Source organism: Electrophorus electricus, chromosome 13 (assembly GCF_041902795.1).
Source record: "Electrophorus electricus isolate QZ-2024a chromosome 13, ASM4190279v1, whole genome shotgun sequence".
Classification (NCBI taxonomy): Eukaryota; Metazoa; Chordata; class Actinopteri; order Gymnotiformes; family Gymnotidae; genus Electrophorus; species Electrophorus electricus.
The window spans coordinates 22,579,633-22,592,303 of NC_137509.1; the positions used below are offsets into that span (position 1 = coordinate 22,579,633).

The 12,671-nt window shown below is 35.8% G+C and overlaps 4 non-coding genes and 10 pseudogenes across 4 annotated transcripts; all 14 read left to right on the forward strand.

Moving 5' to 3' along the window:
- Window positions 1-271: 271 nt before the first annotated feature.
- On the forward strand, window positions 272-390 carry LOC145644562 (5S ribosomal RNA; annotated as a pseudogene).
- Window positions 391-1,401: 1,011 nt separating this feature from the next.
- Window positions 1,402-1,520, forward strand: LOC145650035 (5S ribosomal RNA). The gene has a single exon (XR_014116653.1). It is a non-coding gene; the product is annotated as a 5S ribosomal RNA (ribosomal RNA).
- Window positions 1,521-2,312: 792 nt separating this feature from the next.
- On the forward strand, window positions 2,313-2,431 carry LOC145650147 (5S ribosomal RNA). Its single transcript, XR_014116668.1, has one exon. It is a non-coding gene; the product is annotated as a 5S ribosomal RNA (ribosomal RNA).
- A 792-nt stretch (window positions 2,432-3,223) lies between these two features.
- Window positions 3,224-3,342, forward strand: LOC145644158 (5S ribosomal RNA; annotated as a pseudogene).
- Window positions 3,343-4,135: 793 nt separating this feature from the next.
- Window positions 4,136-4,254, forward strand: LOC145644563 (5S ribosomal RNA; annotated as a pseudogene).
- Window positions 4,255-5,268: 1,014 nt separating this feature from the next.
- On the forward strand, window positions 5,269-5,387 carry LOC145643997 (5S ribosomal RNA; annotated as a pseudogene).
- A 791-nt stretch (window positions 5,388-6,178) lies between these two features.
- Window positions 6,179-6,297, forward strand: LOC145650259 (5S ribosomal RNA). Its single transcript, XR_014116680.1, has one exon. It is a non-coding gene; the product is annotated as a 5S ribosomal RNA (ribosomal RNA).
- A 792-nt stretch (window positions 6,298-7,089) lies between these two features.
- LOC145644160 (5S ribosomal RNA) lies at window positions 7,090-7,208 on the forward strand (annotated as a pseudogene).
- Window positions 7,209-8,001: 793 nt separating this feature from the next.
- On the forward strand, window positions 8,002-8,120 carry LOC145650453 (5S ribosomal RNA; annotated as a pseudogene).
- A 571-nt stretch (window positions 8,121-8,691) lies between these two features.
- On the forward strand, window positions 8,692-8,810 carry LOC145650163 (5S ribosomal RNA; annotated as a pseudogene).
- Window positions 8,811-9,601: 791 nt separating this feature from the next.
- Window positions 9,602-9,720, forward strand: LOC145650371 (5S ribosomal RNA). Its single transcript, XR_014116692.1, has one exon. It is a non-coding gene; the product is annotated as a 5S ribosomal RNA (ribosomal RNA).
- Window positions 9,721-10,512: 792 nt separating this feature from the next.
- LOC145644161 (5S ribosomal RNA) lies at window positions 10,513-10,631 on the forward strand (annotated as a pseudogene).
- Window positions 10,632-11,423: 792 nt separating this feature from the next.
- Window positions 11,424-11,542, forward strand: LOC145650165 (5S ribosomal RNA; annotated as a pseudogene).
- Window positions 11,543-12,335: 793 nt separating this feature from the next.
- On the forward strand, window positions 12,336-12,454 carry LOC145650455 (5S ribosomal RNA; annotated as a pseudogene).
- The last annotated feature ends 217 nt before the right edge of the window (window positions 12,455-12,671 follow it).

Genomic DNA, 12,671 nt, shown 5'->3' on the forward strand with positions numbered 1-12,671 from the left:
AGCACCTGGGAATAGCAGATGCTGTAAGTTTTTATTGCATCACTTTAATTTACTCTCCAACTGACATGCTTGAATGTGAAGTGCAGTGATTAATAAAAAAACTGTCTGTTAGTGCCTCCGTATACCAGATGTTGTAAGCTTTTATTGCATCATTTAATTTACTTTCAAGATAACATTCTAGAATGTCAAGTGCAGGGATTAATAAAAAAAATTGTCAGATTGGTCTTTGATCATATTTACTATGATTAGGCAATTTGAGTAATTGTTTAAGGCTTACGGCCACACCAGCTTGAGAAAAAACAATCTCATCTGACCTTGGAAGCGAAACAAGTTTGGGCCTGGATAGTACTGAGGTAGGACCCTATCTAGGAATACCAGGTGCTGTAAGCTTTTCTTGCATCACTTTAATTTACTTTCAAGCTGACATGCTCAAATGTGAAGTGCAGTGATTAATAAAAAAAACTATCTGTTAGCACCTGGGAATAGCAGATGCTGTAAGTTTTTTTTGCATCACTTTCATTTACTCTCCAACTCACATGCCTGAATGTGAAGTGCAGTGATTCATCAAAAAACTATCTGTTAGCACCTTGGACTACGAGATGCTGTAAGCTTCTCTTGCATCACTTTAATTTACTTTCAAGATGACATGCTAGGATGTGAAGTGCAGTGATTAATTTAAAAAAAACTATCTGTTAGCACCTGGGAATAGCAAATGCTGTAAGTTTTTGTTGCATCACTTTAATTTAATCTGCAACTGACATGCTTGTATGTGAAGTGTACAGATTAAATAGAAATCTTTTAGTACCAGGGAATAGCAGGTGCTGTAAGATTTTATTGCATCCCTTTAATTTATGTTCAAGCTATCATGTTCAAATTTGAAGTACAGTGAATAATTAAATCAAACTATCTGTTAGCACCTGGGAATAGCAGATGCTGTAAGTTTTTGTTGCATCACTTTAATTTAATCTGCAACTGACATGCTTGTATGTGAAGTGTACAGATTAAATAGAAATCTTTTAGTACCAGGGAATAGCAGGTGCTGTAAGATTTTATTGCATACCTTTAATTTATGTTCAAGCTATCATGTTCATTATTGAAGTGCAGTGAATAATTAAATCAAAATATCTGCTAGCACCTGGGAATAGCAGATGCTGTAAGTTTTTATTGCATCACTTTAATTTACTCTCCAACTGACATGCTTGAATGTGAAATGCAGTGATTAATAAAAAAACTGTCTGTTAGTGCCTCCGTATACCAGATGTTGTAAGCTTTTATTGCATCATTTAATTTACTTTCAAGATAACATTCTAGAATGTCAAGTGCAGGGATTAATAAAAAAAATAGTCAGATTGGTCTTTCATCATATTTGCTATGATTATGCAATTTGACTAAGTGTTTAAGGCTTACGGCCACACCAGCTTGAGAACGCCCAATCTCATCTGACCTTGGAAGCTAAGCAAGCTTGGGCCTGGATTGTACTGAGGTGGGTCCCTACCTAGGAATACCAGGTGCTGTAAGCTTTTCTTGCATCACTTTAATTTACTTTCAAGCTGACATGCTCAAATGTGAAGTGCAGTGATTAATAAAAAAAAACTATCTGTTAGCACATGGGAATAGCAGATGCTGTAAGTTTTTTTTGCATCACTTTCATTTACTCTCCAACTCACATGCCTGAATGTGAAGTGCAGTGATTCATCAAAAAACTATCTGTTAGCAGCTTGGACTACGAGATGCTGTAAGCTTCTCTTCCATCACTTTAATGTACTTTTAAGATGACATGCTAGGATGTGAAGTGCAGTGATTAATTAAAAAAGCTATCTGTTAGCACCTGGGAATAGCAGATGCTGTAAGTTTTTGTTGCATCACTTTAATTTAATCTGCAACTGACATGCTTGTATGTGAAGTGTACAGATTAAATAGAAATCTTTTAGTACCAGGGAATAGCAGGTGTTGTAAGATTTTATTGCATCCCTTTAATTTATGTTCAAGCTATCATGTTCAAATTTGAAGTGCAGTGAATAATTAAATCAAACTATCTGTTAGCACCTGGGAATAGCAGATGCTGTAAGTTTTTATTGCATCACTTTAATTTACTCTCCAACTGACATGCTTGAATGTGAAGTGCAGTGATTAATAAAAGAATTGTCTCGTATTGCCTCCGTATACCAGATGTTGTAAGCTTTTATTGCATCATTTAATTTACTTTCAAGATAACATTCTAGAATGTCAAGTGCAGGGATTAATAAAAAAAATAGTCAGATTGGTCTTTCATCATATTTGCTATGATTATGCAATTTGACTAAGTGTTTAAGGCTTACGGCCACACCAGCTTGAGAACGCCCAATCTCATCTGACCTTGGAAGCTAAGCAAGCTTGGGCCTGGATTGTACTGAGGTGGGTCCCTACCTAGGAATACCAGGTGCTGTAAGCTTTTCTTGCATCACTTTAATTTACTTTCAAGCTGACATGCTCAAATGTGAAGTGCAGTGATTAATAAAAAAAAACTATCTGTTAGCACATGGGAATAGCAGATGCTGTAAGTTTTTTTTGCATCACTTTCATTTACTCTCCAACTCACATGCCTGAATGTGAAGTGCAGTGATTCATCAAAAAACTATCTGTTAGCAGCTTGGACTACGAGATGCTGTAAGCTTCTCTTGCATCACTTTAATGTACTTTTAAGATGACATGCTAGGATGTGAAGTGCAGTGATTAATTAAAAAAGCTATCTGTTAGCACCTGGGAATAGCAGATGCTGTAAGTTTTTGTTGCATCACTTTAATTTAATCTGCAACTGACATGCTTGTATGTGAAGTGTACAGATTAAATAGAAATCTTTTAGTACCAGGGAATAGCAGGTGTTGTAAGATTTTATTGCATCCCTTTAATTTATGTTCAAGCTATCATGTTCAAATTTGAAGTGCAGTGAATAATTAAATCAAACTATCTGTTAGCACCTGGGAATAGCAGATGCTGTAAGTTTTTATTGCATCACTTTAATTTACTCTCCAACTGACATGCTTGAATGTGAAGTGCAGTGATTAATAAAAGAATTGTCTCGTATTGCCTCCGTATACCAGATGTTGTAAGCTTTTATTGCATCATTTAATTTACTTTCAAGATAACATTCTAGAATGTCAAGTGCAGGGATTAATAAAAAAAATTGTCAGATTGGTCTTTGATCATATTTACTATGATTAGGCAATTTGAGTAATTGTTTAAGGCTTACGGCCACAGCAGCTTGAGAACGCCCAATCTCATCTGACCTTGGAAGCGAAACAACTTTGGGCCTGGATAGTACTGAGGTGGGACCCTACCTAGGAATACCAGGTGCTGTAAGCTTTTCTTGCATCACTTTAATTTACTTTCAAGCTGACATGCTCAAATGTGAAGTGCAGTGATTAATAAAAAAAAAACTATCTGTTAGCACATGGCAATAGCAGATGCTGTAAGTTTTTTTTGCATCACTTTCATTTACTCTCCAACTCACATGCCTGAATGTGAAGTGCAGTGATTCATCAAAAAACTATCTGTTAGCAGCTTGGACTACGAGATGCTGTAAGCTTCTCTTGCATCACTTTAATGTACTTTTAAGATGACATGCTAGGATGTGAAGTGCAGTGATTAATTAAAAAAGCTATCTGTTAGCACCTGGGAATAGCAGATGCTGTAAGTTTTTGTTGCATCACTTTAATTTAATCTGCAACTGACATGCTTGTATGTGAAGTGTACAGACTAAATAGAAATCTTTTAGTACCAGCGAATAGCAGGTGCTGTAAGATTTTATTGCATACCTTTAATTTATGTTCAAGCTATCATGTTCATTATTGAAGTGCAGTGAATAATTAAATCAAAATATCTGCTAGCACCTGGGAATAGCAGATGCTGTAAGTTTTTATTGCATCACTTTAATTTACTCTCCAACTGACATGCTTGAATGTGAAGTGCAGTGATTAATAAAAAAACTGTCTGTTAGTGCCTCCGTATACCAGATGTTGTAAGCTTTTATTGCATCATTTAATTTACTTTCAAGATAACATTCTAGAATGTCAAGTGCAGGGATTAATAAAAAAAATTGTCAGATTGGTCTTTGATCATATTTACTATGATTAGGCAATTTGAGTAATTGTTTAAGGCTTACGGCCACACCAGCTTGAGAAAAAACAATCTCATCTGACCTTGGAAGCGAAACAAGTTTGGGCCTGGATAGTACTGAGGTAGGACCCTATCTAGGAATACCAGGTGCTGTAAGCTTTTCTTGCATCACTTTAATTTACTTTCAAGCTGACATGCTCAAATGTGAAGTGCAGTGATTAATAAAAAAAACTATCTGTTAGCACCTGGGAATAGCAGATGCTGTAAGTTTTTTTTGCATCACTTTCATTTACTCTCCAACTCACATGCCTGAATGTGAAGTGCAGTGATTCATCAAAAAACTATCTGTTAGCACCTTGGACTACGAGATGCTGTAAGCTTCTCTTGCATCACTTTAATTTACTTTCAAGCTGACATGCTCAAATGTGAAGTGCAGTGATTAATAAAAAAAAACTATCTGTTAGCAAATGGGAATAGCAGATGCTGTAAGTTTTTTTTGCATCACTTTCATTTACTCTCCAACTCACATGCCTGAATGTGAAGTGCAGTGATTCATCAAAAAACTATCTGTTAGCACCTTGGACTACGAGATGCTGTAAGCTTCTCTTGCATCACTTTAATTTACTTTTAAGATGACATGCTAGGATGTGAAGTGCAGTGATTAATTAAAAAAAACTATCTGTTAGCAGCTGGGAATAGCAGATGCTGTAAATTTTTGTTGCATCACTTTAATTTAATCTGCAACTGACATGCTTGTATGTGAAGTGTACAGATTAAATAGAAATCTTTTAGTACCAGGGAATAGCAGGTGCTGTAAGATTTTATTGCATCCCTTTAATTTATGTTCAAGCTATCATGTTCAAATTTGAAGTGCAGTGAATAATTACATCAAACTATCTGCTAGCACCTGGGAATAGCAGATGCTGTAAGTTTTTATTGCATCACTTTAATTTACTCTCCAACTGACATGCTTGAATGTGAAGTGCAGTGATTAATAAAAATACTGTCTGTTAGTGCCTCCGTATACCAGATGTTGTAAGCTTTTATTGCATCATTTAATTTACTTTCAAGATAACATTCTAGAATGTCAAGTGCAGGGATTAATAAAAAAAATAGTCAGATTGGTCTTTGATCATATTTGCTATGATTAGGCAATTTGACTAAGTGTTTAAGGCTTACTGCCACACCATCTTGAGAACGCCCAATCTCCTCTGACCTTGGAAGCTAAGCAAGTTTGGGCATGGATAGTACTGTGGTGGGACCCTACCTAGGAATACCAGGTGCTGTAAGCTTTTCTTGCATCACTTTAATTTACTTTCAAGCTGACATGCTCAAATGTGAAGTGCAGTGTTAATAAAAAAAAACTATCTGTTAGCACATGGGAATAGCAGATGCTGTAAGTTTTTTTTGCATCACTTTCATTTACTCTCCAACTCACATGCCTGAATGTGAAGTGCAGTGATTCATCAAAAAACTATCTGTTAGTAGCTTGGACTACGAGATGCTGTAAGCTTCTCTTGCATCACTTTAATGTACTTTTAAGATGACATGCTAGGATGTGAAGTGCAGTGATTAATTAAAAAAGCTATCTGTTAGCACCTGGGAATAGCAGATGCTGTAAATTTTTGTTGCATCACTTTAATTTAATCTGCAACTGACATGCTTGTATGTGAAGTGTACAGATTAAATAGAAATCTTTTAGTACCAGGGAATAGCAGGTGCTGTAAGATTTTATTGCATACCTTTAATTTATGTTCAAGCTATCATGTTCATTATTGAAGTGTAGTGAATAATTAAATCAAAATATCTGCTAGCACCTGGGAATAGCAGATGCTGTAAGTTTTTATTGCATCACTTTAATTTACTCTCCAACTGACATGCTTGAATGTGAAATGCAGTGATTAATAAAAAAACTGTCTGTTAGTGCCTCCGTATACCAGATGTTGTAAGCTTTTATTGCATCATTTAATTTACTTTCAAGATAACATTCTAGAATGTCAAGTGCAGGGATTAATAAAAAAAATAGTCAGATTGGTCTTTGATCATATTTGCTATGATTAGGCAATTTGACTAAGTGTTTAAGGCTTACGGCCACACCAGCTTGAGAACGCCCAATCTCATCTGACCTTGGAAGCTAAGCAAGCTTGGGCCTGGATTGTACTGAGGTGGGTCCCTACCTAGGAATACCAGGTGCTGTAAGCTTTTCTTGCATCACTTTAATTTACTTTCAAGCTGACATGCTCAAATGTGAAGTGCAGTGATTAATAAAAAAAAACTATCTGTTAGCACATGGGAATAGCAGATGCTGTAAGTTTTTTTTGCATCACTTTCATTTACTCTCCAACTCACATGCCTGAATGTGAAGTGCAGTGATTCATCAAAAAACTATCTGTTAGCAGCTTGGACTACGAGATGCTGTAAGCTTCTCTTGCATCACTTTAATGTACTTTTAAGATGACATGCTAGGATGTGAAGTGCAGTGATTAATTAAAAAAGCTATCTGTTAGCACCTGGGAATAGCAGATGCTGTAAGTTTTTGTTGCATCACTTTAATTTAATCTGCAACTGACATGCTTGTATGTGAAGTGTACAGATTAAATAGAAATCTTTTAGTACCAGGGAATAGCAGGTGTTGTAAGATTTTATTGCATCCCTTTAATTTATGTTCAAGCTATCATGTTCAAATTTGAAGTGCAGTGAATAATTAAATCAAACTATCTGTTAGCACCTGGGAATAGCAGATGCTGTAAGTTTTTATTGCATCACTTTAATTTACTCTCCAACTGACATGCTTGAATGTGAAGTGCAGTGATTAATAAAAGAATTGTCTCGTATTGCCTCCGTATACCAGATGTTGTAAGCTTTTATTGCATCATTTAATTTACTTTCAAGATAACATTCTAGAATGTCAAGTGCAGGGATTAATAAAAAAAATTGTCAGATTGGTCTTTGATCATATTTACTATGATTAGGCAATTTGAGTAATTGTTTAAGGCTTACGGCCACAGCAGCTTGAGAACGCCCAATCTCATCTGACCTTGGAAGCGAAACAACTTTGGGCCTGGATAGTACTGAGGTGGGACCCTACCTAGGAATACCAGGTGCTGTAAGCTTTTCTTGCATCACTTTAATTTACTTTCAAGCTGACATGCTCAAATGTGAAGTGCAGTGTTAATAAAAAAAAACTATCTGTTAGCACATGGGAATAGCAGATGCTGTAAGTTTTTTTTGCATCACTTTCATTTACTCTCCAACTCACATGCCTGAATGTGAAGTGCAGTGATTCATCAAAAAACTATCTGTTAGCACCTTGGACTACGAGATGCTGTAAGCTTCTCTTGCATCACTTTAATTTACTTTTAAGATGACATGCTAGGATGTGAAGTGCAGTGATTAATTAAAAAAAACTATCTGTTAGCACCTGGGAATAGCAGATGCTGTAAATTTTTGTTGCATCACTTTAATTTAATCTGCAACTGACATGCTTGTATGTGAAGTGTACAGATTAAATAGAAATCTTTTAGTACCAGGGAATAGCAGGTGCTGTAAGATTTTATTGCATCCCTTTAATTTATGTTCAAGCTATCATGTTCAAATTTGAAGTGCAGTGAATAATTAAATCAAATTATCTGCTAGCACCTGGGAATAGCAGATGCTGTAAGTTTTTATTGCATCACTTTAATTTACTCTCCAACTGACATGCTTGAATGTGAAGTGCAGTGATTAATAAAAATACTGTCTGTTAGTGCCTCCGTATACCAGATGTTGTAAGCTTTTATTGCATCATTTAATTTACTTTCAAGATAACATTCTAGAATGTCAAGTGCAGGGATTAATAAAAAAAATAGTCAGATTGGTCTTTAATTCATATTTGCTATGATTAGGCAATTTGACTAATTGTTTAAGGCTTACTGCCACACCATCTTGAGAACGCCCAATCTCATCTGACCTTGGAAGCTAAGCAAGTTTGGGCCTGGATAGTTCTGAGGTGGGACCCTACCTAGGAATACCAGGTGCTGTAAGCTTTTCTTGCATCACTTTAATTTACTTTCAAGCTGACATGCTCAAATGTGAAGTGCAGTGATTAATAAAAAAAAACTATCTGTTAGCACATGGGAATAGCAGATGCTGTAAGTTTTTTTTGCATCACTTTCATTTAATCTGCAACTGACATGCTTGTATGTGAAGTGTACAGATTAAATAGAAATCTTTTAGTACCAGGGAATAGCAGGTGCTGTAAGATTTTATTGCATACCTTTAATTTATGTTCAAGCTATCATGTTCATTATTGAAGTGCAGTGAATAATTAAATCAAAATATCTGCTAGCACCTGGGAATAGCAGATGCTGTAAGTTTTTATTGCATCACTTTAATTTACTCTCCAACTGACATGCTTGAATGTGAAGTGCAGTGATTAATAAAAATACTGTCTGTTAGTGCCTCCGTATACCAGATGTTGTAAGCTTTTATTGCATCATTTAATTTACTTTCAAGATAACATTCTAGAATGTCAAGTGCAGGGATTAATAAAAAAAATAGTCAGATTGGTCTTTGATCATATTTGCTATGATTAGGCAATTTGACTAAGTGTTTAAGGCTTACTGCCACACCATCTTGAGAACGCCCAATCTCCTCTGACCTTGGAAGCTAAGCAAGTTTGGGCCTGGATAGTACTGAGGTGGGACCCTACCTAGGAATACCAGGTGCTGTAAGCTTTTCTTGCATCACTTTAATTTACTTTCAAGCTGACATGCTCAAATGTGAAGTGCAGTGTTAATAAAAAAAAACTATCTGTTAGCACATGGGAATAGCAGATGCTGTAAGTTTTTTTTGCATCACTTTCATTTACTCTCCAACTCACATGCCTGAATGTGAAGTGCAGTGATTCATCAAAAAACTATCTGTTAGTAGCTTGGACTACGAGATGCTGTAAGCTTCTCTTGCATCACTTTAATGTACTTTTAAGATGACATGCTAGGATGTGAAGTGCAGTGATTAATTAAAAAAGCTATCTGTTAGCACCTGGGAATAGCAGATGCTGTAAGTTTTTGTTGCATCACTTTAATTTAATCTGCAACTGACATGCTTGTATGTGAAGTGTACAGATTAAATAGAAATCTTTTAGTACCAGGGAATAGCAGGTGCTGTAAGATTTTATTGCATACCTTTAATTTATGTTCAAGCTATCATGTTCATTATTGAAGTGCAGTGAATAATTAAATCAAAATATCTGCTAGCACCTGGGAATAGCAGATGCTGTAAGTTTTTATTGCATCACTTTAATTTACTCTCCAACTGACATGCTTGAATGTGAAATGCAGTGATTAATAAAAAAACTGTCTGTTAGTGCCTCCGTATACCAGATGTTGTAAGCTTTTATTGCATCATTTAATTTACTTTCAAGATAACATTCTAGAATGTCAAGTGCAGGGATTAATAAAAAAAATAGTCAGATTGGTCTTTCATCATATTTGCTATGATTAGGCAATTTGACTAAGTGTTTAAGGCTTACGGCCACACCAGCTTGAGAACGCCCAATCTCATCTGACCTTGGAAGCTAAGCAAGCTTGGGCCTGGATTGTACTGAGGTGGGTCCCTACCTAGGAATACCAGGTGCTGTAAGCTTTTCTTGCATCACTTTAATTTACTTTCAAGCTGACATGCTCAAATGTGAAGTGCAGTGATTAATAAAAAAAAACTATCTGTTAGCACATGGGAATAGCAGATGCTGTAAGTTTTTTTTGCATCACTTTCATTTACTCTCCAACTCACATGCCTGAATGTGAAGTGCAGTGATTCATCAAAAAACTATCTGTTAGCAGCTTGGACTACGAGATGCTGTAAGCTTCTCTTGCATCACTTTAATGTACTTTTAAGATGACATGCTAGGATGTGAAGTGCAGTGATTAATTAAAAAAGCTATCTGTTAGCACCTGGGAATAGCAGATGCTGTAAGTTTTTGTTGCATCACTTTAATTTAATCTGCAACTGACATGCTTGTATGTGAAGTGTACAGATTAAATAGAAATCTTTTAGTACCAGGGAATAGCAGGTGTTGTAAGATTTTATTGCATCCCTTTAATTTATGTTCAAGCTATCATGTTCAAATTTGAAGTGCAGTGAATAATTAAATCAAACTATCTGTTAGCACCTGGGAATAGCAGATGCTGTAAGTTTTTATTGCATCACTTTAATTTACTCTCCAACTGACATGCTTGAATGTGAAGTGCAGTGATTAATAAAATAATTGTCTCGTATTGCCTCCGTATACCAGATGTTGTAAGCTTTTATTGCATCATTTAATTTACTTTCAAGATAACATTCTAGAATGTCAAGTGCAGGGATTAATAAAAAAAATTGTCAGATTGGTCTTTGATCATATTTACTATGATTAGGCAATTTGAGTAATTGTTTAAGGCTTACGGCCACAGCAGCTTGAGAACGCCCAATCTCATCTGACCTTGGAAGCGAAACAACTTTGGGCCTGGATAGTACTGAGGTGGGACCCTACCTAGGAATACCAGGTGCTGTAAGCTTTTCTTGCATCACTTTAATTTACTTTCAAGCTGACATGCTCAAATGTGAAGTGCAGTGATTAATAAAAAAAACTATCTGTTAGCACATGGCAATAGCAGATGCTGTAAGTTTTTTTTGCATCACTTTCATTTACTCTCCAACTCACATGCCTGAATGTGAAGTGCAGTGATTCATCAAAAAACTATCTGTTAGCAGCTTGGACTACGAGATGCTGTAAGCTTCTCTTGCATCACTTTAATTTACTTTTAAGATGACATGCTAGGATGTGAAGTGCAGTGATTAATTAAAAAAAACTATCTGTTAGCACCTGGGAATAGCAGATGCTGTAAGTTTTTGTTGCATCACTTTAATTTAATCTGCAACTGACATGCTTGTATGTGAAGTGTACAGATTAAATAGAAATCTTTTAGTACCAGGGAATAGCAGGTGCTGTAAGATTTTATTGCATCCCTTTAATTTATGTTCAAGCTATCATGTTCAAATTTGAAGTGCAGTGAATAATTACATCAAACTATCTGCTAGCACCTGGGAATAGCAGATGCTGTAAGTTTTTATTGCATCACTTTAATTTACTCTCCAACTGACATGCTTGGATGTGAAGTGCAGTGATTAATAAAAATACTGTCTGTTAGTGCCTCCGTATACCAGATGTTGTAAGCTTTTATTGCATCATTTAATTTACTTTCAAGATAACATTCTAGAATGTCAAGTGCAGGGATTAATAAAAAAAATAGTCAGATTGGTCTTTGATCATATTTGCTATGATTAGGCAATTTGACTAAGTGTTTAAGGCTTACTGCCACACCATCTTGAGAACGCCCAATCTCCTCTGACCTTGGAAGCTAAGCAAGTTTGGGCCTGGATAGTACTGAGGTGGGACCCTACCTAGGAATACCAGGTGCTGTAAGCTTTTCTTGCATCACTTTAATTTACTTTCAAGCTGACATGCTCAAATGTGAAGTGCAGTGTTAATAAAAAAAAACTATCTGTTAGCACATGGGAATAGCAGATGCTGTAAGTTTTTTTTGCATCACTTTCATTTACTCTCCAACTCACATGCCTGAATGTGAAGTGCAGTGATTCATCAAAAAACTATCTGTTAGCACCTTGGACTACGAGATGCTGTAAGCTTCTCTTGCATCACTTTAATTTACTTTTAAGATGACATGCTAGGATGTGAAGTGCAGTGATTAATTAAAAAAAACTATCTGTTAGCACCTGGGAATAGCAGATGCTGTAAATTTTTGTTGCATCACTTTAATTTAATCTGCAACTGACATGCTTGTATGTGAAGTGTACAGATTAAATAGAAATCTTTTAGTACCAGGGAATAGCAGGTGCTGTAAGATTTTATTGCATCCCTTTAATTTATGTTCAAGCTATCATGTTCAAATTTGAAGTGCAGTGAATAATTAAATCAAACTATCTGCTAGCACCTGGGAATAGCAGATGCTGTAAGTTTTTATTGCATCACTTTAATTTACTCTCCAACTGACATGCTTGAATGTGAAGTGCAGTGATTAATAAAAATACTGTCTGTTAGTGCCTCCGTATACCAGATGTTGTAAGCTTTTATTGCATCATTTAATTTACTTTCAAGATAACATTCTAGAATGTCAAGTGCAGGGATTAATAAAAAAAATAGTCAGATTGGTCTTTAATTCATATTTGCTATGATTAGGCAATTTGACTAATTGTTTAAGGCTTACTGCCACACCATCTTGAGAACGCCCAATCTCATCTGACCTTGGAAGCTAAGCAAGTTTGGGCCTGGATAGTTCTGAGGTGGGACCCTACCTAGGAATACCAGGTGCTGTAAGCTTTTCTTGCATCACTTTAATTTACTTTCAAGCTGACATGCTCAAATGTGAAGTGCAGTGATTAATAAAAAAAAACTATCTGTTAGCACATGGGAATAGCAGATGCTGTAAGTTTTTTTTGCATCACTTTCATTTACTCTCCATCTCACATGCCTGAATGTGAAGTGCAGTGATTCATCAAAAAACTATCTGTTAGTAGCTTGGACTACGAGATGCTGT